The 22,734-nt window shown below is 44.2% G+C and overlaps 2 protein-coding genes and 1 long non-coding RNA gene across 3 annotated transcripts in view; 1 reads left to right on the top strand and 2 right to left on the bottom strand.

Annotated features, from left to right (window-relative positions):
* LOC120998324 (aspartic and glutamic acid-rich protein-like) overlaps positions 1 to 22,734 on the bottom strand; it is a 2,513,920-nt gene that overhangs the window by 79,946 nt on the left and 2,411,240 nt on the right. The window lies entirely within an intron of this gene.
* Positions 1 to 22,734, top strand: part of LOC120998305 (gastrula zinc finger protein XlCGF26.1-like) — a 4,064,644-nt gene that overhangs the window by 2,537,633 nt on the left and 1,504,277 nt on the right. The window lies entirely within an intron of this gene.
* Positions 10,544 to 10,864, bottom strand: LOC120998452. Its single transcript, XR_005778397.1, has 3 exons — positions 10,825 to 10,864; positions 10,667 to 10,745; positions 10,544 to 10,572 (listed from the first exon to the last, which is right to left on the bottom strand). It is a non-coding gene; the product is annotated as an uncharacterized LOC120998452 (long non-coding RNA).

The following is a 22,734-nucleotide window of genomic DNA, read 5'->3' as shown; positions in this document are numbered from 1 at the left end:
GATTTTTGTAGTAGATGGTTTTCAGGAGGCTAAAAGGGTAGTTATTACTTCATCAGATAAACCTTTTTCTCTTAGGTTTTCCCGCTCAATCTCCAAGCAGTGAGGTGCAGTCTCTCCAGGTTTGGATGAAAGAACCCCTCCTGAGTTAGCAGGTCCTGGCGAAGTGGTAGCTTCCAAAATCTGCCTTTCGAAAGAGTTAGTGCGAGAGGAAACCAAGCCCTGCGGGGCCAGTATGGTAATATTGCAATGGGTTCTGCTTTGTCGCCCCTGATCTTCCTCAGGACATGAGCAATCAGAGGCAGAAGTGGAAAGACATAAATTATTATCCCTATACAGGGAAAGGAAAGTCTGTCTAGAATCAGAGGAAGATCCATCTTGTTGAGAGAACAAAATTTCTTGGTTTTGGTGTTCTGCCTTGTTGCCATGATATCCAGGAAGGGCGGTCCCATTCTTTGAACAATCTGAAGAAAAAACTTTTGATTGAGAGACCATTCTCCCAGATGCAACAACCTCCTGCTCAGATGATCTGCTTTCACGTTGAGCTCTCCTTTTATATGAACTGCTGAAACTGAGTTCAAGTAAGTTTCTGCCCACTTCATTATTATTTGACTGCATTCCTTTGCTAGGAGACCATTCTTCATTCCTCCCTGCTTGTTCAGGTAATAAGCGGCAGAGATGTTGTCTGACTGGACTTGAACATCTTGAAGATGAAGTTCCGGAAGAAAATGAAACAGGGCCAGCTTGATGGCTCTGAAGTCCTTCATAATCGAGGATAGGGGTAGATCGTCTTTGGACCACTCCACCTGTACCCATTTGGGCACCCCAGCCCAAGTTTGAAGCATCCGTAGTGAGGACTATGGGTTGACAAATTTTTAGAGATTGACCTTGTGTCAAATATGGAGGGGATTAGCCACCAGTTGAGATTAATTTTTGACTGTGAAGGAAATTGGCACCTGAAGATCTAACCATCTGTGAACTTTGTTCCAATGTCTCAAAATGTCTCTCTGTAACATCCATATATGGGCTTTCGTCCAAGGAAACACTTCGAGGATGTTAGTAACCCCAGGATCCTCATAGCAAAGTGAATTGTACATTTGTGTTGAGTTATCAATTTCCTGACTCCCTGCGTGATTTTCTGAATTCTCTTTGGAGTTACCGTAGATGCAACATCATATCGTGTGTATTTATCACAAACCCAAGATATTTTTCCATCTGGATGGAATCTGATTGGACTTTTCTTCGTTTATGATGAATTCATGTCTCCTTAACATTTGTAGAGTAAAATCTAGATGAGAGACCAGTATTTCTTAAGATGCTCTTATTAGCCAGTCATCCAGGTAAGGTACAGCAAATACTCCTTGAAGTCTGAGAGCTGCTGAGAGAAACACTGCTATCTTTGTGAAGACTCTGGGTGCGGAAGTTATTCCGAAGGGGAGGCAGGTAAATTGCAGATGAACAATTCGACCATGGACTGGAATAGCTATTCTCAGATACTTTCTGTGAGCTTAAATAATTGGAACATGTAAATATGCATCCTTGAGATCTATAGTCCCTAGAAAGTCGTCTTGTTGAATGACATTGGTGACTGACTATATTGTCTCCATTTCAATTTTTTTCTTGAGGAAAAAAAATTTGTTTAGATATATGAGGTTTATTACTAACCACCAAGTGCCCCCTGCCTTTGGAACCACAAAAATAGGGGAATATACTCCCTGACCTCGTTCTTCCACAGGAACTTCTTCTAAAGCATGTTTTGCTATGAATTCTTGTAAAAGCTGGAGAAAAAAAAAACTGAGATTTGCTTGTGTTTAGCAAGAAATGTTCTCTTGGAGTTTTCTTGAATTCTAGAGAATACCCGTGGATAATAGTTGAACACTCTGGCTCGGGCTCAGACATGTCCTCCAAGCAGGATATGTTGGCTAATCTCTAAATTTTACACCAGTACGAGGGTTTGTAAGACCGCAGTGTGCACCTGTCTTTGTTATATTATTTTAATAGTTGAACACACCCAGGCATCTGAGGATGTTGTGGCATAGTGTCTTAACCTTCCACCCACAGGATACATGTCTTGCATGGCGTCATAAGTTTGATCCTTTATCAAAAGGTTTATTTTTGGGGACAAATTTAGTAGTCTTATCTTTCCTTTGTCTTTGAGAACCGAAGGCACGAAAGTTTCTCTGTTAGTGATGTTACAGAAGTTTGAGATCTCTGAGGTCTAGAGTAGATCTTATGTGAAGAACGAGGAAAAGAAACACCTTTATTTTCATTCAAGGATTTCAAAATGGGTTCTAATTGAGTACCAAATAATGATGAGGGCTAAAACGGAAGAGAACAAAAATGATATTTGGAAGGGACATCCTCATTCCATTCTTTAATCCATAAGGCTCTTCTAGCAGCATTGGATAGGGCTAGGGATCTGGAGGAGAATTTTACAGTATCTAGAGTGGCATCACATAAAAAAAAAAAATCCGCCGATTTCATTAGTGGTATATTTTGAAGAATTTGCTCTCTGGAAACTCCTTCTACAATGTCCTGTGTCAGTTGAGACAGCCACAATCTCAATGCCCTTGCTACTGGATAGATAAAAGCACTGACTTGGCTACCATAGAAGACATTGAATAAACCTTTTTCAAAATGTTTTCTGATTTCCAGTCCATGGGATCTTTTAGAAGGGAGGATTCTTCTGCAGGGAAGATGGACTTTTCAGAAAGCCTAGCAACCGCTAAATCCACCTTTGGTGGTGACTCCCATTCCCTAGTTGCTTCTGGATTTAATTTATAAGTAGATTTATATATAGCTCCCGGCTCTACCATCTTTTCAGGTTTATCCCAATCCTTTTTAAACCACTGGATGCGTGGGTAGCACTTTTTCTTTGACAGAAGGAAAATAAAATAGCTGCTCTTTCTTTGACTTATGACTGACATCCCTATCTGATTCAACTGTTTGTTTGACAGCTTTAATCAATGTTGGAATTTTATCTTTGTTTAACAAATACATATCTTCCATGGATACATCATCATCAGAAGAAAGAGTAAGCACTTCCCCATCTGAATATTCTGAGCTGTCTGAAGAATCCCCTGGGACAGGGGAAATAAGATTCCTTTTCTTTTTAGATTTAGTAGCAGAAAATGAAGCTTTCATTTCAGCAAAGGTTTCAGAGAGTCATTAACCCCCCCCTATGTGTGTGCTGCCGTAGGACTATCAGGAAAAAAGGTTTACTGAATCTCTCCCACAAAATTATAAGTCAATCTCCTCAGATCTTCCTGCTCTATAACATGATGCCCGAGACTACACTGCATTTTCAAGGTGACACAAAATCCAAAGGGAGTCCTTCCTTTTCTACTATGTCATACGGTTACATACTGTCAATATAGGTTAAACATATTTCTTGCTTTTATTACATTTCCCACATTCCATACAAGAATACAGTATGTTCTGTGTGAGAATTTTTCTAAATTTGATTTCTCAATAAAACATTTTCCATATAAAGAACATAAAATGGATTCTCTACAGTAAGTTTTCTGATGATGCACAAGACTGGCTGTAGAAATAAAACAGTTCTTACATTCTAAACAAGATTACGGCTTCTCTCCTGAGTGAATTTTCTCATGTATAACACAATTTGCCCTTTTTGAGAAACATTTCAAACATTCTGAACATGATTACGGCTTTTCTCCTTTGTGAACTCTGATATGACTAAAGCTGTTATTTAGTAGGAACACATTTCCCGGTTTTCTGATGCGTAGAAAGACTTGATTTAACAGCAAAAGATTTCCCACATTTCAAACATGAATATGGCTTCTCACCTGTATGAATTCTCTCATGTATAACAAGAGGTGTTTTTCGTGGGAAACATTTCCCACACTCTGAACATGAATACAGTCCCTCTCCTGTGTGAACTCTCTTATGAATAGCAAGTTGTGCTTTATCACGAAAACATTTTCCACATTCAGGACATGGGTATGGTTTTTCTCCTGTGTGAATTCTCTGATGTGTAGAAAGACCTGCTTTCACTGCAAAGCATTTCCCACATTCTGAACATGAATACGGCCTCTCTCCTGTGTGAACTCTCCTATGGCTAGCAAGTTGTACTTTATCAGGAAAACATTTCTCACATTCAGAACATTTGTATGGCTTTTCGCCTGTGTGACTTCTTTCATGATAACCAAGCTGTGATTTATATCTAAAACGTTTCCCACATAATGAACATGAATACGGCCTCTCTCCTGTGTGAACTCTCTCATGGTTAAGAAGTTGTGCTTTATTTGTGTAACTTTTCCCACATTCTAAACATGAATACGGCTTCTCTCCTGTGTGAGTTCTCTCATGGGTAACAAGATGTGATCTATTTGCAAAACATTTCCCACATTCTGAACATGAATATGGTTTATCCCTTGAGTGAATTTTCTCATGGGCAACAAGCCTTGGTTTGTCTGCGAAACGTTTTCCACATTCTGAACAGGAGTACAGCTTCACTTCTATGTGAATTTTTCTGTGCATAAGAAGACCTGAGCGGTATGAAAACTGTTTTCCACATTCCCAGCACTGAAAACTTGTTTCCTCTTTCTGATCTGTACTTGTGACACCAATCTGTGATTGGTCAGGAGAAGGTTCCTCACACTTAGCCAGATAATGTGACAGATCTGTATTATGAAGTCCAGGATGCACATTTCTGGAAATGAGGTTTTCTCGTGACGAGCACTGCATGAGATCTTCATCCTCTACTTTATCATTCTGTGATAACATGAAGTTTTCTTCAGAGTTCCTACTGAGATTTCCTGTGAGGATTAAAAGTGGATATTTAATGAAGTGGAGAACCGCACTCATTTAGGATGGTTCTGGGGCCAATCAAGGGCTGAGGACAGCCAATATATGTTTAGCGAAATTGAGGCACACAGATTTTTAGTGTTGCAATCAAGATTATTTATTTTTAGTTTCGCAGTAATTTCATCAATCCAATTGCCCAATATTTCTTCAATGTACAAATAGAATGTCTAGACCGGACGTTTCGGTCATCTCAGACCTTCATCCGAGCCCAGAATACCCACTTCTCCTACCAGAACAGATAAATAATGTGACCGCTGATGAAGGTCTGAGATGACCAAAACGTCCGGTCTAGACATTCTGTTTGTACATTGAAGAAATATTGGGAAACTAAAAATAAATAATCTTGATTGCAACACTAAAAATCTGTGTGCCTCAATTTCACTAAACATAAAAGTGAATATTTGTGAAAAGCCAAAGTAAACAAATTTATAACATTTGTATTACTCTACAAACACACATAGGGGTCATTTATAAAACTAGTGTAAAGTAGAACTGGCTTAGTTATAACCAATCAGATTGCTCCTTTTTTTTAGCCAAATACAGAAGTGGGCCCTGCAGGAATATGTGCTTCCCTTTAGGCCTCTTTCACACGAGCGTGACAGATTAGGTCTGGATGGGTTCAGTGATAATTGAGCGATTTTGCTTGCGAGTGCTTTCTGTTTTGTATGCAATTGCGTTGCGTTATTGCGTTTTTTCCGTGCGGGTGACATGCGGATTGCATGCGTTTTTAACGTGCATGAAAAAAAGAGCCATCCTCTAGAGTCACCTGTTACTGCAAACACATATAAATCCCCCCAACATGCATTTGTTTTTGGGAAAGCTCCATTTCTTTTGGAGATTGGCTTGTTTGTGGGTTGGGTTTTTGGATTTTCCTTTGCAGGATGTGCACTTTCCCCTTATCGTCGACTGAGCATGTGTTCTTGCACTGGCCGGTCTTCCGTTGTTTTGGAGAGCGGCCAGAATAATAGAGGAGGAAGCGGATGTGGGTGCATCCTATCATTTCACAGCGGGCCAGCAAAGGTCAATTTGTTGGTTTGTATTCTGACCTCCGTGCGCACCCTGATAAGTTCTTTAATTATTGCCGCATGTCGGCTGTTGGGGGAGTTGCGGCCTGCCTTCACTTTCCAGGACACCAACATGCGGCGGAGTGTGTCACCTGAAGAAGGTCTCATTATTACGTTCAGGTAAGACTATATTCTCAGACTCCTACATGAATGACCCACTGTTTGCCAATACATAGCAGTTTGGTCTATGGCCTGTGTCTTCTGAACTTTACCTGTTCTATGTATAAGTACTTAATAGTATTACACATGTATTATATATTGTACATTTACAGTAACATACTGTGTGTGCTTTTGCCCCGGACACTTTTTATACAGTCATTTGGTGTACTACCAAGTCATTTATTTGTCCGACCAGATTAAAGTTCCGCGGGTTGTTTCTTTCTAATCCTGCCAGTAATGATGAGGATCCGTCGCCTGTGTGCATATGGTAATGGTCTGGAAGTTGATGTAGCTAAACGGTTTTCCTTACTTTAAAGTGTATTTTAATATAAAGTATGGAGTCCCAATCTGGTTGTATGGTATAATTTTATTTCAACTTGCCAGACACATTGCCATGAAATACTTATAATTTTTTTTTACTTTTCAGATATCTGGCGACTGGCAATTCTTTTTCGTCATTACATTTTGAGTTTAGAATGGGGACCTCCACAATTGCTGGCGTGGTACGGGCTACATGTGCCACCATTTGGTTGAGACTGAAAGCTTCGGTGCTGCCACATCCAACCAGGCAGCAGTGGCTTAATATATCGCCCAGGGCTTATTCCCAAATTGTATTGGTGCCCTTGATGGGAAGAACATACGTGTTAAGAAGCCACCGAACTCGGGGTCCCGATTCTATAAATATAAACCGTTTTTCTCTGTAGTTTTGTTGGCCTTGGCTGACAAGCTACAGGTTTATAATTGTAGATATTGGGTCCTATGGAAGTTCTGCAGATGCTCGCATCTTCAGGGATTCCAGAATGGGTCGGTGGCTTCAGTCCAACAACTGGACGTACCACAGCCAGCAAACCTTCCTGGCTCCTCTGGTCCACCAGCGCCTTATGTGGTTATAGGGAACGAGGGTTTTGTCCTTTCTTACCCACCTCATGTGTCCCTTTCCTAGGTGATGTTTGGATGAAAAAAGAGGAGCATTTTTAATTATTGTTTAAAGGGAACCTGTCACCAGTTTTATGGTGTCCTAACTAAGGCAAACACAAATAAGTGACTGATTCTCTTAGCACAATGCTGGGTCACTTTCTTTAATTGAAAAGCTCCAGCTGATAATGATGAGTCCTGAATATTCATGAGCTCCTGACTCTCCCCGCCCACCTGCTGCTGAATGACAGTTTGTTTCCATATGAATCAGCAGCAGGTGGGCAGGGGAGTGGCTATAGCTCTGAATTAAATATACGCTGGACTCACTGACATCACGCTGGACTCAAATCAGCTCATTAGCATGCAGCATCTTTGTGTGTATATTATGAGGTAACCATCTGTCACACCAGTAAGTGAATACATCTAAGGTACTTTTTAGTAGTTAATGATTGTATATAATTAGTTAGATTATAATCAAATATCCAGGTTCCCTTTAAGTAGGGCCAGAAGGTTTGTGGAGTGAGTCTTTGGTATTTTTTTTTGTAGCAAATGGCAGGTTTTGCTTTCTGGCATACAGCTGGCCCCCGAAAATGTGAATGTAGTCATCAAAGCGCATGTAGTGCTACACAACTACGAGTCGACACCTGATGAAGCCGCCCAAGTCTATAGTCCACCATCTGGAAGAGACCCTTTCCAACTTGGAAGATCAGGATCTGCAGGACTGAGGGAGTTATTTTCTGACTATTTTATGTCCCCTTTCCAGCAGCAGTACTCGACACGTGGAAGGTTGTAGTTGCCAGATTTTTGAATTTTTTTTCCTCTCACCTGGATGGTTATTTTTTTCGTTAGTTTTTGTATTTTTTAGTTAGGGACTCGCAAGATGAGGACCCTTGACGTGGGTTGTGAGCTTACATATATTGTTTAGAATACGGTATGTGAAATATGTACTAATACCTCATTAATATAAAGTGTAAATTTTAGTACGAAATGTATGACTATCAGCATCATCATTAATAAAGTTGTAGTTGGCCTCATTCTGAATTAATAAAAACTATCATTACATGTGTCATGTCACTAAACTCCATCTGTAATGTGTTTACCATTGTCAGCATAATGGACATTATATATATTTTTTATTTTTTTTTGGGAGATATGTATTAGAAATAAAAATATGTTGAATAAAGTGTTTCAATTGGTTTATATTGTTTAACCAAATTAATATTTGTGTGTAAATGATTGACAAATCATGTGTATAACGTAATTTTATTAAACTTTTAAAGTGATTAATGTGTTCTATGTGTTTGTGCTACATAAATATCATTATGGACTGTATATAATAAAGAAAACAAACAATAAAATGCATGAAAATAAAAATCAGTTTATTTTTAAACCGTAGTCAACTTGACTTTTTTTTCCCTGAAAAGTAATAAAATAAACAAAACAATAAACACAAAACATAAATTGAAAAAACGGCCAGGTGACGATGGTGGACCCTGAAACTGAGGGCCATGGTAGGAGGGTTGTGATGCGGCCCAGAGTGATGAGGAGGGGACAGGCTGGGCATAAGAGATGTCGCCATGTTAAGGTTGCCCATATGGGCGACTTTGTGGGCCATAATGTTCCCTTGGAGGAGGGTATTGTGGCGGCCCATGGGAAACCTGGGGAATTGGCATTGGCTGGGGGCCAGTCATGTGCCCATGGGTGCGTCAATTCTCCAGGGCCACAAAGATCTCAGAGGGATAAATTGGGAGGTGTTGCTACCTCCAGAACAATTTCTAGAGCGGATTTCGTTCTCAGCAATCGTTCTGGAGGCATGCTCCTCAAATGATGCGCCAGACTTCTGCTATACAGCTCCAAGTGGTCCTCCTGCCAGGCTCTAGACAAATAGTCTAGGACCTGGCTATTTACCATAGCTTCGGCTGTAGGCATCGGTTTTCTTGTGCTATGCTGGGGAGGACGGCGTATGACATGTGCTATGCTGGGGAGGACGGCGTATGACATGTGCTATGCTGGGGAGGACGGCGTATGACATGTGCTATGCTGGGGAGGACGGCGTATGACATGTGCTATGCTGGGGAGGACGGCGTATGACATGTGCTATGCCGGGGAGGACGGCGTATGACATGTGCTATGCCGGGGAGGACGGCGTATGACATGTGCTATGCCGGGCAGGACGGCGTATGACATGTGCTATGCCGGGCAGGACGGCGTATGACACGTGCTATGCTGGGGAGGACGGCGTATGACATGTGCTATGCCGGGCAGGACGGCGTATGACACGTGCTATGCTGGGGAGGACGGCGTATGACACGTGCCATGCTGGGCAGGACGGCGTATGACACGTGCCATGCTGGGCAGGACGGCGTATGACATGTGCTATGCTGGGCAGGACGGCGTATGACACGTGCCATGCTGGGGAGGACGGCGTATGACATATAGTAGCAAACAGCTCCTGGGTAATTCCCACCCATGCTGCATCTTTTTTGTATCGGTCGTTATACTCCCCCGACCTTGGACAAGGAGCCTCTCCACGTCCATCGATTTTGGTGGCTTCGGCATGGCTCTGCGAGGGCAGGAAACTCTCTAGACACTCCACTCTCATCCTCTACCTGGAGCCACACGCTGAGAAACTTAACTTCCTGTAGAAAATCCCTTCACTGTTGCTAAGTTACTTGCGTTTTCAACGCAACGGATTGCTTCCGGATGCGATTGTTCACGTCACGCATTGCTCCCGCGCGGAAAACTCGCTCGTATGAAAGGGGCCTTACTGCTGATCTGAGTGTGGCCACGCCAAGGTCTGGAATACCAGATAAACACCATACACGCAGTGACTTACAGACTGCAGGAGCTGGCGAAATTCCACTAAGAGGTGAAGATCACTGGTTAAACTATATAAAAGCTGGAACGTTTCAGCTACTGGTCAAAGTCCATCTACAGAAGGACACTTTGTGTAGAAAACTGCGCTCTCCAAGACCGACTGCTTCTGCTGAAAAGGGCTTCACAGACGATGTGTCTGTCCGATGATGTTATGTCAGTGATGTAAGTTTTCTATTCTTTGTGTACATATATGGGTATACTATTACTGTTTTATATATTAAATTAATATAAAAATTAATTTTAATTGTAGTTTTCACCCTAATTTGAAGTGTAGCTGCAGTAAAGAGTCTCTATAAAGAGGATCCAAACCTGAAGTTTTGTCCGGCAAAACACCTGAAGAAGAAACCTCCCAATTCCCTTCCTCCATTCATGATTCCATACCTGTGGTCACATGGACTGGAATGTCCTCCTCCACCTCACTCTTACACGGGGGATCGCCCATCATCCGCTCTTCTTCATCCTCCACTTTAATATCAGTCACATCTTCCCCCTGATTAGTCATCTGTAACAATTCAGGACAATACAGCAGACAGGTGGGAAATCTAACAGATCCACATAAGAGACCCCCACCATCTATGACCCCTCTATGACTGCAGGACCCCCCTATATAGATGTGTATAGGGCTCAGCTCCATCTACCTGATGGTTCTCTGGGAGCTTCTCCTCTGGACAGTCCTGGGAATACAGAGGACGGGGACATCTCTCGGGGGGATTTCCTTCTATGAGTCCATCTGTAGGAAACACACAGGGACAGGAGAGATTATTACATGTGATGAGATGATGGGAGTAGTATCCAGGTGACCCATGACAGCCCCCCCTCCTTACCCTGCTGATCGCCCCATAAATCCGTCTCCTCTTTTGCTTCTTCTTTAACCTCAGCCTTAATATCCATCAGATTTTCATCCTAAAGAAGAGAAATGTGAAATGATCTTTGGTTCAATCCCTTTCTGGTCAGATTCTGGGGAGACTTCAGCTCCATCTACCTGATGGTTCTCTGGGAGCTTCTCATCTGGACAGTCCGGGGAATACAGAGGACGCGGACATCTCTCGGGGGGATTTCTCCTCCTGGATCCATCTGTGGAGACAGAGAGGTGAGAAATTGAGAGGCTATAATATGTTGCTATGACAGCCGTGGGCCTTGATAGACCGCCAGTAAAAATCCCATAGACTGTAATAGTATTCTATAACAGTCTATGAACAATAAGATCACAAGTCCTGAGGGGACTAAACATTACAGCAAGAAATAAATAATCCACAAAAGTAATTCAAATCACTATTTTCTGATTTTACTTATAAAAACAGACATAAATGGTGTGTCTTAAAACGTCTAAAGTATTAACCCCTCCAAGACTGCCATACGGCTATATAGGTGCTAATTACACCTGCCCCGTGCAGCTAGCATGTGTATAGACATCATGGCAGCTCTTTAATCCAAGCGCTGCAACGCACTTGAATTAAAGCTTCTGCCCCTGCACTGCCGCTGTCACGGACGGCATATAGGCCAGCAATGCCGGCAAGGGACCAGAGTGGTCCCCGGGTCGGCGATTGCTCCAATTGGCTACTCTATGCAGACTAACCAATCGGTGTGCGGCAGTGTTAAAATGCCGGTTATAGGCTCTGATCTGGACTCTGCAGATCAGAGCCTGAAATCAGGTACCATATCCTCCTTGCCCCCAATATGTGAGCCCCCTGCTCCAATCTGTGCGCCGTGCCTCTAGCTTTGCCGGCCATGCACTGTGTATGTGCCGGCAACTGCCCCATCCATGGCCTCTGCCCCCATCCATGTCCCCTCCCCAGCCCTCATCTCTGCCCCCTTGTGCGGGTCCCCTGCTGTATCTGATGGCGGCGGCTCTGTTCCTGAGCCGCCACCGTCAGCAGCGAGTGTCAGCTGTATGCTGACACTCTGCTGTAACCCCTTAGATGCCGTTGTCAGCAGCATCCAAGGGGTTAACAGAGGGAAGGGGCTCCCTCTCTCAACCATCGGGCTGCTCACGCGGCGATGGCAGCGGCCCGATGGCAAAGGCGTTTAATGTTGCCATCTATCAGTGTAAAACTGATAGTATTTTACTTTGCAATGCAAAAGCAAAGTATATTACAGCCATCAGCCCCACTGGATCTTCAAGATCCAAGTAGGACTTGATAAAAAGTGTGAAAATAAAAAAAAGTAAAAATAAATAAATAAAAATGTAAATTAAAAAATAAAATAATCCTATATCCGCTCATTTATAAGAGGTTAAAAAACTAATAAAAATAATGAAAAAAAATTAACTACACATATTAGGTATCGCCACGTCCGTAACGACTGGTTCTATAAATATATCATATGATCCACCCCGTCCGATAAACCTTACATCACAAAAAGTGCAACACCAAGCAATCGAAAAGGCGTATGTCCCACAAAATGGTACCAATAAAACAGTCACCTCATCCTGCAAAAAAATTAGACCCTACCCAAGACGATTGGTCAAAAAAAAAGCTATGGCTCTCAGACTATGGAGACACCAAAACATTTTCTTGGTTTCAAAAATGCTATTGATGTGTAAAACTTAAATAAGAAAAAAGTATACATATTAGGTATCGCCACGTCCGTAACAATCTTCTCTATAAAAATGTCACATGACCTAAACCCTCAGGTGAAAACTGTAAAAGTAAATAAATAAAAACGGTTCCAAAACAGACAATTTTTTGGTCAACTTGCACCATAAAGTGCAATAATGAATGGTCAAAAAAATCATAAAAACGTCAACTCTTTCTGCAAAAAACCAGCCCCTGCACAAGACGATCGGCAGAAGAAAAAAAAGGCGTTCAGAAAATGGACACACAAAAACAATTTTTTTTTTTCAAAATTGCTTTATTATAAAAAACTGAAAAGAAACAAAGAAAGTAGATATTTTTGATATCAATATGTCCGTAACTTTAATCGAGTAATCGTTTCAGCCCTATGCAAACGTTCATTTATTTCAGTAATGCAACTTACTTATTTCAAGCCTTTACGTCTTATAATTTGGATGATTATGGCTTACAACCCCAAAGTCACAATCTCAGAAAATTTTAATATTACATGAAATCAATAAAAAAAGGATGTTACATAGAAAAATGTAGGACCTCTGAAAAGTCTAATCATACATATGTACTCAGTACTTGGTTTGGGCCCCTCAGTGCGGCGTGGCACGGATGCTATCAGTCTATGGCACTGCTGAGGTGTTCTGGAAGACCAGGATGCTTCAGCCTTGTTCGGTCTCATGTCTCTCATCTTTCTCTCGGCAATGCCCTATAGATTCTCTATGGGGTTCAGGTCAGGCGAGTTTGATGGCCAATCAAGCACAGTGATCCCATGGTCATTGAACCAGGTTTTGGTACTTTTGGCAGTGTGGGCAGGTGCCAAGTCCTACTGGAAAATGAAGTCACCATCTCCATAAAGCTTGTCTGCGGAAGGAAGCATGAAGTGCTCCAGAATCTCCTGGTAGACGGCTGCGTTCACTCTGGACCTAATGAAGCACAGTGGACCAACACCAGCAGATGACATGGCTCCCCAAATCAACACCGACTGTGGAAACTTCACACTGGACTTCGAGCTTCTTGCATGGTGTGCCTCTCCATTCTTCCTCTAGACTCTGGGTCCTTGGTTTCCAAAGGAGATGCAAAATCTGCTCTCACCAGAAAAGAGGTCTTTGGACCACTGAGCAGCAGACCAGTTATTTTTTTCTTCAGCTCGGGTAAGACGCCTCTGACGTGGTTTGTTGTTCAGGAGAAGCTTGACAAGAGGAATACGACATCTGAAGCCCATGTCCAGGATCCGTCTGTGTGTCGTGGCTCTTGATGCACTAACTCCGGCCTCAGTCCTCTCCTTGAGAAAGTCCTCAACGCTTTTGAATGGTCTTTTCCTAACAATCCTCTCCAGGCTGCGGTCATCCCTGCTGCTTGTGCACCTTTGTCCTCCACACTTGTCCCTTCCACATAACTTTCTATTAATGTGCTTTGATAAGCACTTTGGGAACATCCAACTTCTTTTGCAATTACCTTTTGAGGCTTTCTCTCCTTATGGAGGCGTCAGTGATGGTTTTCTGCACAACTGTCCGGTCAGCAGTCTGTCCCATGATTGTGATTCCTACTGAACCAGAGAAACAATGTAAAGGCTCAGGAACCCTCTGCAGGTGTTAGGGGTTAATTAGCTGACTAGAGGGTGACACTGTGAGCCGAGAATACTGAACCTTGTCACAATATTCTAATTTTCTGAGATTGTGACTTTGGGGTTTTCATAAAGTATAACACATAATAATCCAAATTATAACAAATAAAGGCTTGAGGCATCTCACTCTGCATGTAACGAGTCTCATATGTTATCTTCACCTTGTAAGTCGCATCACTGACATAAATCAACTTTGCACAATATCTAATTTTTCCCCTGTATAAAGCACATTTCTTGTATACAGGGCCCATCCCTCCTCCTGTAGTATATACCGATAGAGCCGGACACATTTCCTGTATACAGGGCACATCCCTCCTCCTGTAGTATATACAGATAGAGCCGGACACATTTCCTGTATACAGGGCACATCCCTCCTCCTGTAGTATATACAGATAGAGCCGGACACATTTCCTGTATACAGGGCACATCCCTCCTCCTGTAGTATATACAGATAGAGCCGGACACATTTCCTGTATACAGGACACATCCCTCCTCCTGTATTAGTATATACCGATAGAGCCGGACACATTTCTTGTATACAGGACACATCCCTCCTCCTGTAGTATATACCGATAGAGCCGGACACATTTCCTGTATACAGGGCCCATCCCTCCTCCTGTAGTATATACCGATAGAGCCGGACACATTTCTTGTATACAGGGCACATCCCTCCTCCTGTAGTATATACCGATAGAGCCGGACACATTTCCTGTATACAGGGCACATCCCTCCTCCTGTAGTATATACAGATAGAGCCGGACACATTTCCTGTATACAGGGCACATCCCTCCTCCTGTAGTATATACAGATAGAGCCGGACACATTTCCTGTATACAGGGCACATCCCTCCTCCTGTAGTATATACAGATAGAGCCGGACACATTTCCTGTATACAGGGCACATCCCTCCTCCTGTAGTATATACCGATAGAGCCGGACACATTTCCTGTATACAGGGCACATCCCTCCTCCTGTAGTATATACCGATAGAGCCGGACACATTTCCTGTATACAGGGCCCATCCCTCCTCCTGTAGTATATACAGATAGAGCCGGACACATTTCCTGTATACAGGGCACATCCCTCCTCCTGTAGTATATACCGATAGAGCCGGACACATTTCCTGTATACAGGGCACATCCCTCCTCCTGTAGTATATACAGATAGAGCCGGACACATTTCCTGTATACAGGGCACATCCCTCCTCCTGTAGTATATACCGATAGAGCCGGACACATTTCCTGTATACAGGACACATCCCTCCTCCTGTAGTATATACAGATAGAGCCGGACACATTTCCTGTATACAGGACACATCCCTCCTCCTGTAGTATATACAGATAGAGCCGGACACATTTCCTGTATACAGGGCACATCCCTCCTCCTGTAGTATATACAGATAGAGCCGGACACATTTCCTGTATACAGGACACATCCCTCCTCCTGTAGTATATACCGATGGAGCCGGACACATTTCCTGTATACAGGGCACATCCCTCCTCCTGTAGTATATACAGATAGAGCCGGACACATTTCCTGTATACAGGGCACATCCCTCCTCCTGTAGTATATACAGATAGAGCCGGACACATTTCCTGTATACAGGGCACATCCCTCCTCCTGTAGTATATACAGATAGAGCCGGACACATTTCCTGTATACAGGGCACATCCCTCCTCCTGTAGTATATACAGATAGAGCCGGACACATTTCCTGTATACAGGGCACATCCCTCCTCCTGTAGTATATACCGATAGAGCCGGACACATCCCTCCTCCTGTAGTATATACCGATAGAGCCGGACACATTTCCTGTATACAGGGCACATCCCTCCTCCTGTAGTATATACAGATAGAGCCGGACACATTTCCTGTATACAGGACACATCCCTCCTCCTGTAGTATATACCGATAGAGCCGGACACATTTCCTGTATACAGGGCACATCCCTCCTCCTGTAGTATATACAGATAGAGCCGGACACATTTCCTGTATACAGGGCACATCCCTCCTCCTGTAGTATATACAGATAGAGCCGGACACATTTCCTGTATACAGGGCACATCCCTCCTCCTGTAGTATATACAGATAGAGCCGGACACATTTCCTGTATACAGGGCACATCCCTCCTCCTCTAGTATATACCGATAGAGCCGGACACATTTCCTGTATACAGGGCACATCCCTCCTCCTGTAGTATATACAGATAGAGCCGGACACATTTCTTGTATACAGGGCACATCCCTCCTCCTGTAGTATATACCGATAGAGCCGGACACATTTCCTGTATACAGGGCACATCCCTCCTCCTGTAGTATATACAGATAGAGCCGGACACATTTCCTGTATACAGGGCACATCCCTCCTCCTGTAGTATATACAGATAGAGCCGGACACATTTCCTGTATACAGGGCACATCCCTCCTCCTGTAGTATATACCGATAGAGCCGGACACATTTCCTGTATACAGGGCACATCCCTCCTCCTGTAGTATATACCGATAGAGCCGGACACATTTCCTGTATACAGGGCACATCCCTCCTCCTGTAGTATATACAGATAGAGCCGGACACATTTCCTGTATACAGGACACATCCCTCCTCCTGTAGTATATACAGATAGAGCCGGACACATTTCCTGTATACAGGACACATCCCTCCTCCTGTAGTATATACCGATAGAGCCGGACACATTTCCTGTATACAGGACACATCCCTCCTCCTGTAGTATATACAGATAGAGCCGGACACATTTCCTGTATACAGGGCACATCCCTCCTCCTGTAGTATATACAGATAGAGCCGGACACATTTCCTGTATACAGGGCACATCCCTCCTCCTGTAGTATATACAGATAGAGCCGGACACATTTCCTGTATACAGGGCACATCCCTCCTCCTGTAGTATATACAGATAGAGCCGGACACATTTCCTGTATACAGGACACATCCCTCCTCCTGTAGTATATACCGATAGAGCCGGACACATTTCCTGTATACAGGGCACATCCCTCCTCCTGTAGTATATACCGATAGAGCCGGACACATTTCCTGTATACAGGACACATCCCTCCTCCTGTAGTATATACAGATAGAGCCGGACACATTCCCTGTATACAGGACACATCCCTCCTCCTGTAGTATATACCGATAGAGCCGGACACATTTCCTGTATACAGGACACATCCCTCCTCCTGTAGTATATACCGATAGAGCCGGACACATTTCCTGTATACAGGGCACATCCCTCCTCCTGTAGTATATACAGATAGAGCCGGACACATCCCTCCTCCTGTAGTATATACCGATAGAGCCGGACACATTTCTTGTATACAGTGCACATCCCTCCTCCTGTAGTATATACCGATAGAGCCGGACACATTTCCTGTATACGGGGCACATCCCTCCTCCTGTAGTATATACAGATAGAGCCGGACACATTTCCTGTATACAGGGCACATCCCTCCTCCTGTAGTATATACCGATAGAGCCGGACACATTTCCTGTATACAGGGCACATCCCTCCTCCTGTAGTATATACAGATAGAGCCGGACACATCCCTCCTCCTGTAGTATATACCGATAGAGCCGGACACATTTCTTGTATACAGTGCACATCCCTCCTCCTGTAGTATATACCGATAGAGCCGGACACATTTCCTGTATACGGGGCACATCCCTCCTCCTGTAGTATATACAGATAGAGCCGGACACATTTCCTGTATACGGGGCACATCCCTCCTCCTGTAGTATATACCGATAGAGCCGGACACATTTCCTGTATACAGGGCACATCCCTCCTCCTGTAGTATATACCGATAGAGCCGGACACATTTCCTGTATACAGGGCACATCCCTCCTCCTGTAGTATATACCGATAGAGCCGGACACATTTCCTGTATACAGGGCACATCCCTCCTCCTGTAGTATATACCGATAGAGCCGGACACATCCCTCCTCCTGTAGTATATACAGATAGAGCCGGACACATTTCCTGTATACAGGACACATCCCTCCTCCTGTAGTATATACCGATAGAGCCGGACACATTTCCTGTATACAGGACACATCCCTCCTCCTGTAGTATATACAGATAGAGCCGGACACATTTCCTGTATACAGGACACATCCCTCCTCCTGTAGTATATACAGATAGAGCCGGACACATTTCCTGTATACAGGGCACATCCCTCCTCCTGTAGTATATACAGATAGAGCCGGACACATTTCCTGTATACAGGACACATCCCTCCTCCTGTAGTATATACAGATAGAGCCGGACACATTTCCTGTATACAGGACACATCCCTCCTCCTGTAGTATATACCGATAGAGCCGGACACATTTCCTGTATACAGGACACATCCCTCCTCCTGTAGTATATACAGATAGAGCCGGACACATTTCCTGTATACAGGGCACATCCCTCCTCCTGTAGTATATACCGATAGAGCCGGACACATTTCCTGTATACAGGGCACATCCCTCCTCCTGTAGTATATACCGATAGAGCCGGACACATTTCCTGTATACAGGGCACATCCCTCCTCCTGTAGTATATACCGATAGAGCCGGACACATTTCCTGTATACAGGGCACATCCCTCCTCCTGTAGTATATACAGATAGAGCCGGACACATTTCTTGTATACAGTGCACATCCCTCCTCCTGTAGTATATACCGATAGAGCCGGACACATTTCTTGTATACAGGACACATCCCTCCTCCTGTAGTATATACCGATAGAGCCGGACACATTTCCTGTATACAGGGCACATCCCTCCTCCTGTAGTATATACCGATAGAGCCGGACACATTTCCTGTATACAGGGCACATCCCTCCTCCTGTAGTATATACCGATAGAGCCGGACACATTTCCTGTATACAGGGCACATCCCTCCTCCTGTAGTATATACAGATAGAGCCGGACACATTTCCTGTATACAGGGCACATCCATCCTCCTGTAGTATATACCGATAGAGCCGGACACATTTCCTGTATACAGGGCACATCCCTCCTCCTGTAGTATATACCGATAGAGCCGGACACATTTCCTGTATACAGGGCACATCCATCCTCCTGTAGTATATACAGATAGAGCCGGACACATTTCCTGTATACAGGGCACATCCCTCCTCCTGTAGTATATACCGATAGAGCCGGACACATTTCCTGTATACAGGACACATCCCTCCTCCTGTAGTATATACCGATAGAGCCGGACACATTTCCTGTATACAGGACACATCCCTCCTCCTGTAGTATATACAGATAGAGCCGGACACATTTCTTGTATACAGGGCACATCCCTCCTCCTGTAGTATATACCGATAGAGCCGGACACATTTCTTGTATACAGGACACATCCCTCCTCCTGTAGTATATACAGATAGAGCCGGACACATTTCCTGTATACAGGGCACATCCCTCCTCCTGTAGTATATACAGATAGAGCCGGACACATTTCCTGTATACAGGACACATCCCTCCTCCTGTAGTATATACCGATAGAGCCGGACACATTTCCTGTATACAGGGCACATCCCTCCTCCTGTAGTATATACAGATAGAGCCGGACACATTTCCTGTATACAGGACACATCCCTCCTCCTGTAGTATATACAGATAGAGCCGGACACATTTCCTGTATACAGGACACATCCCTCCTCCTGTAGTATATACCGATAGAGCCGGACACATTTCCTGTATACAGGACACATCCCTCCTCCTGTAGTATATACCGATAGAGCCGGACACATTTCCTGTATACAGGGCACATCCCTCCTCCTGTAGTATATACCGATAGAGCCGGACACATTTCCTGTATACAGGACACATCCCTCCTCCTGTAGTATATACCGATAGAGCCGGACACATTTCCTGTATACAGGGCACATCCCTCCTCCTGTAGTATATACAGATAGAGCCGGACACATTTCCTGTATACAGGACACATCCCTCCTCCTGTAGTATATACAGATAGAGCCGGACACATTTCCTGTATACAGGACACATCCCTCCTCCTGTAGTATATACAGATAGAGCCGGACACATTTCCTGTATACAGGACACATCCCTCCTCCTGTAGTATATACCGATAGAGCCGGACACATTTCCTGTATACAGGACACATCCCTCCTCCTGTAGTATATACAGATAGAGCCGGACACATTTCCTGTATACAGGACACATCCCTCCTCCTGTAGTATATACAGATAGAGCCGGACACATTTCCTGTATACAGGGCACATCCATCCTCCTGTAGTATATACAGATAGAGCCGGACACATTTCCTGTATACAGGGCACATCCCTCCTCCTGTAGTATATACAGATAGAGCCGGACACATTTCCTGTATACAGGACACATCCCTCCTCCTGTAGTATATACAGATAGAGCCGGACACATTTCCTGTATACAGGGCACATCCCTCCTCCTGTAGTATATACAGATAGAGCCGGACACATTTCCTGTATACAGGACACATCCCTCCTCCTGTAGTATATACAGATAGAGCCGGACACATTTCCTGTATACAGGGCACATCCCTCCTCCTGTAGTATATACCGATAGAGCCGGACACATTTCCTGTATACAGGACACATCCCTCCTCCTGTAGTATATACCGATAGAGCCGGACACATTTCCTGTATACAGGGCACATCCCTCCTCCTGTAGTATATACAGATAGAGCCGGACACATTTCCTGTATACAGGACACATCCCTCCTCCTGTAGTATATACCGATAGAGCCGGACACATTTCCTGTATACAGGGCACATCCCTCCTCCTGTAGTATATACAGATAGAGCCGGACACATTTCCTGTATACAGGGCACATCCCTCCTCCTGTAGTATATCCCGATAGAGCCGGAGACATTTCCTGTATACAGGGCACATCCCTCCTCCTGTAGTATATACAGATAGAGCCGGACACATTTCCTGTATACAGGACACATCCCACCTCCTGTAGTATATACCGATAGAGCCGGACACATTTCCTGTATACAGGACACATCCCTCCTCCTGTAGTATATACCGATAGAGCCGGACACATTTCCTGTATACAGGACACATCCCTCCTCCTGTAGTATATACAGATAGAGCCGGACACATTTCCTGTATACAGGACACATCCCTCCTCCTGTAGTATATACAGATAGAGCCGGACACATTTCCTGTATACAGGACACATCCCTCCTCCTGTAGTATATACAGATAGAGCCGGACACATTTCCTGTATACAGGACACATCCCTCCTCCTGTAGTATATACCGATAGAGCCGGACACATTTCCTGTATACAGGGCACATCCCTCCTCCTGTAGTATATACAGATAGAGCCGGACACATTTCCTGTATACAGGGCACATCCCTCCTCCTGTAGTATATACCGATAGAGCCGGACACATTTCCTGTATACAGGACACATCCCTCCTCCTGTAGTATATACAGATAGAGCCGGACACATTTCCTGTATACAGGGCACATCCCTCCTCCTGTAGTATATACCGATAGAGCCGGACACATTTCCTGTATACAGGGCACATCCCTCCTCCTGTAGTATATACAGATAGAGCCGGACACATTTCCTGTATACAGGGCACATCCCTCCTCCTGTAGTATATACAGATAGAGCCGGACACATTTCCTGTATACAGGACACATCCCTCCTCCTGTAGTATATACCGATAGAGCCGGACACATTTCCTGTATACAGGACACATCCCTCCTCCTGTAGTATATACCGATAGAGCCGGACACATTTCCTGTATACAGGGCACATCCCTCCTCCTGTAGTATATACAGATAGAGCCGGACACATTTCCTGTATACAGGGCACATCCCTCCTCCTGTAGTATATACCGATAGAGCCGGACACATTTCCTGTATACAGGGCACATCCCTCCTCCTGTAGTATATACAGATAGAGCCGGACACATTTCCTGTATACAGGACACATCCCTCCTCCTGTAGTATATACCGATAGAGCCGGACACATTTCCTGTATACAGGACACATCCCTCCTCCTGTAGTATATACCGATAGAGCCGGACACATTTCCTGTATACAGGACACATCCCTCCTCCTGTAGTATATACAGATAGAGCCGGACACATTTCCTGTATACAGGACACATCCCTCCTCCTGTAGTATATACCGATAGAGCCGGACACATTTCCTGTATACAGGACACATCCCTCCTCCTGTAGTATATACAGATAGAGCCGGACACATTTCCTGTATACAGGACACATCCCTCCTCCTGTAGTATATACAGATAGAGCCGGACACATTTCCTGTATACAGGACACATCCATCCTCCTGTAGTATATACCGATAGAGCCGGACACATTTCCTGTATACAGGGCACATCCCTCCTCCTGTAGTATATACCGATAGAGCCGGACACATTTCCTGTATACAGGACACATCCCTCCTCCTGTAGTATATACCGATAGAGCCGGACACATTTCCTGTATACAGGGCACATCCCTCCTCCTGTAGTATATACAGATAGAGCCGGACACATTTCCTGTATACAGGACACATCCCTCCTCCTGTAGTATATACCGATAGAGCCGGACACATTTCCTGTATACAGGGCACATCCCTCCTCCTGTAGTATATACAGATAGAGCCGGACACATTTCCTGTATACAGGACACATCCCTCCTCCTGTAGTATATACAGATAGAGCCGGA

Source organism: Bufo bufo, chromosome 4, assembly GCF_905171765.1.
Source record: "Bufo bufo chromosome 4, aBufBuf1.1, whole genome shotgun sequence".
Classification (NCBI taxonomy): Eukaryota; Metazoa; Chordata; class Amphibia; order Anura; family Bufonidae; genus Bufo; species Bufo bufo.
Note: the sequence above shows the minus strand (reverse complement) of the source record. Positions and strands in the feature narration are given on the sequence as shown.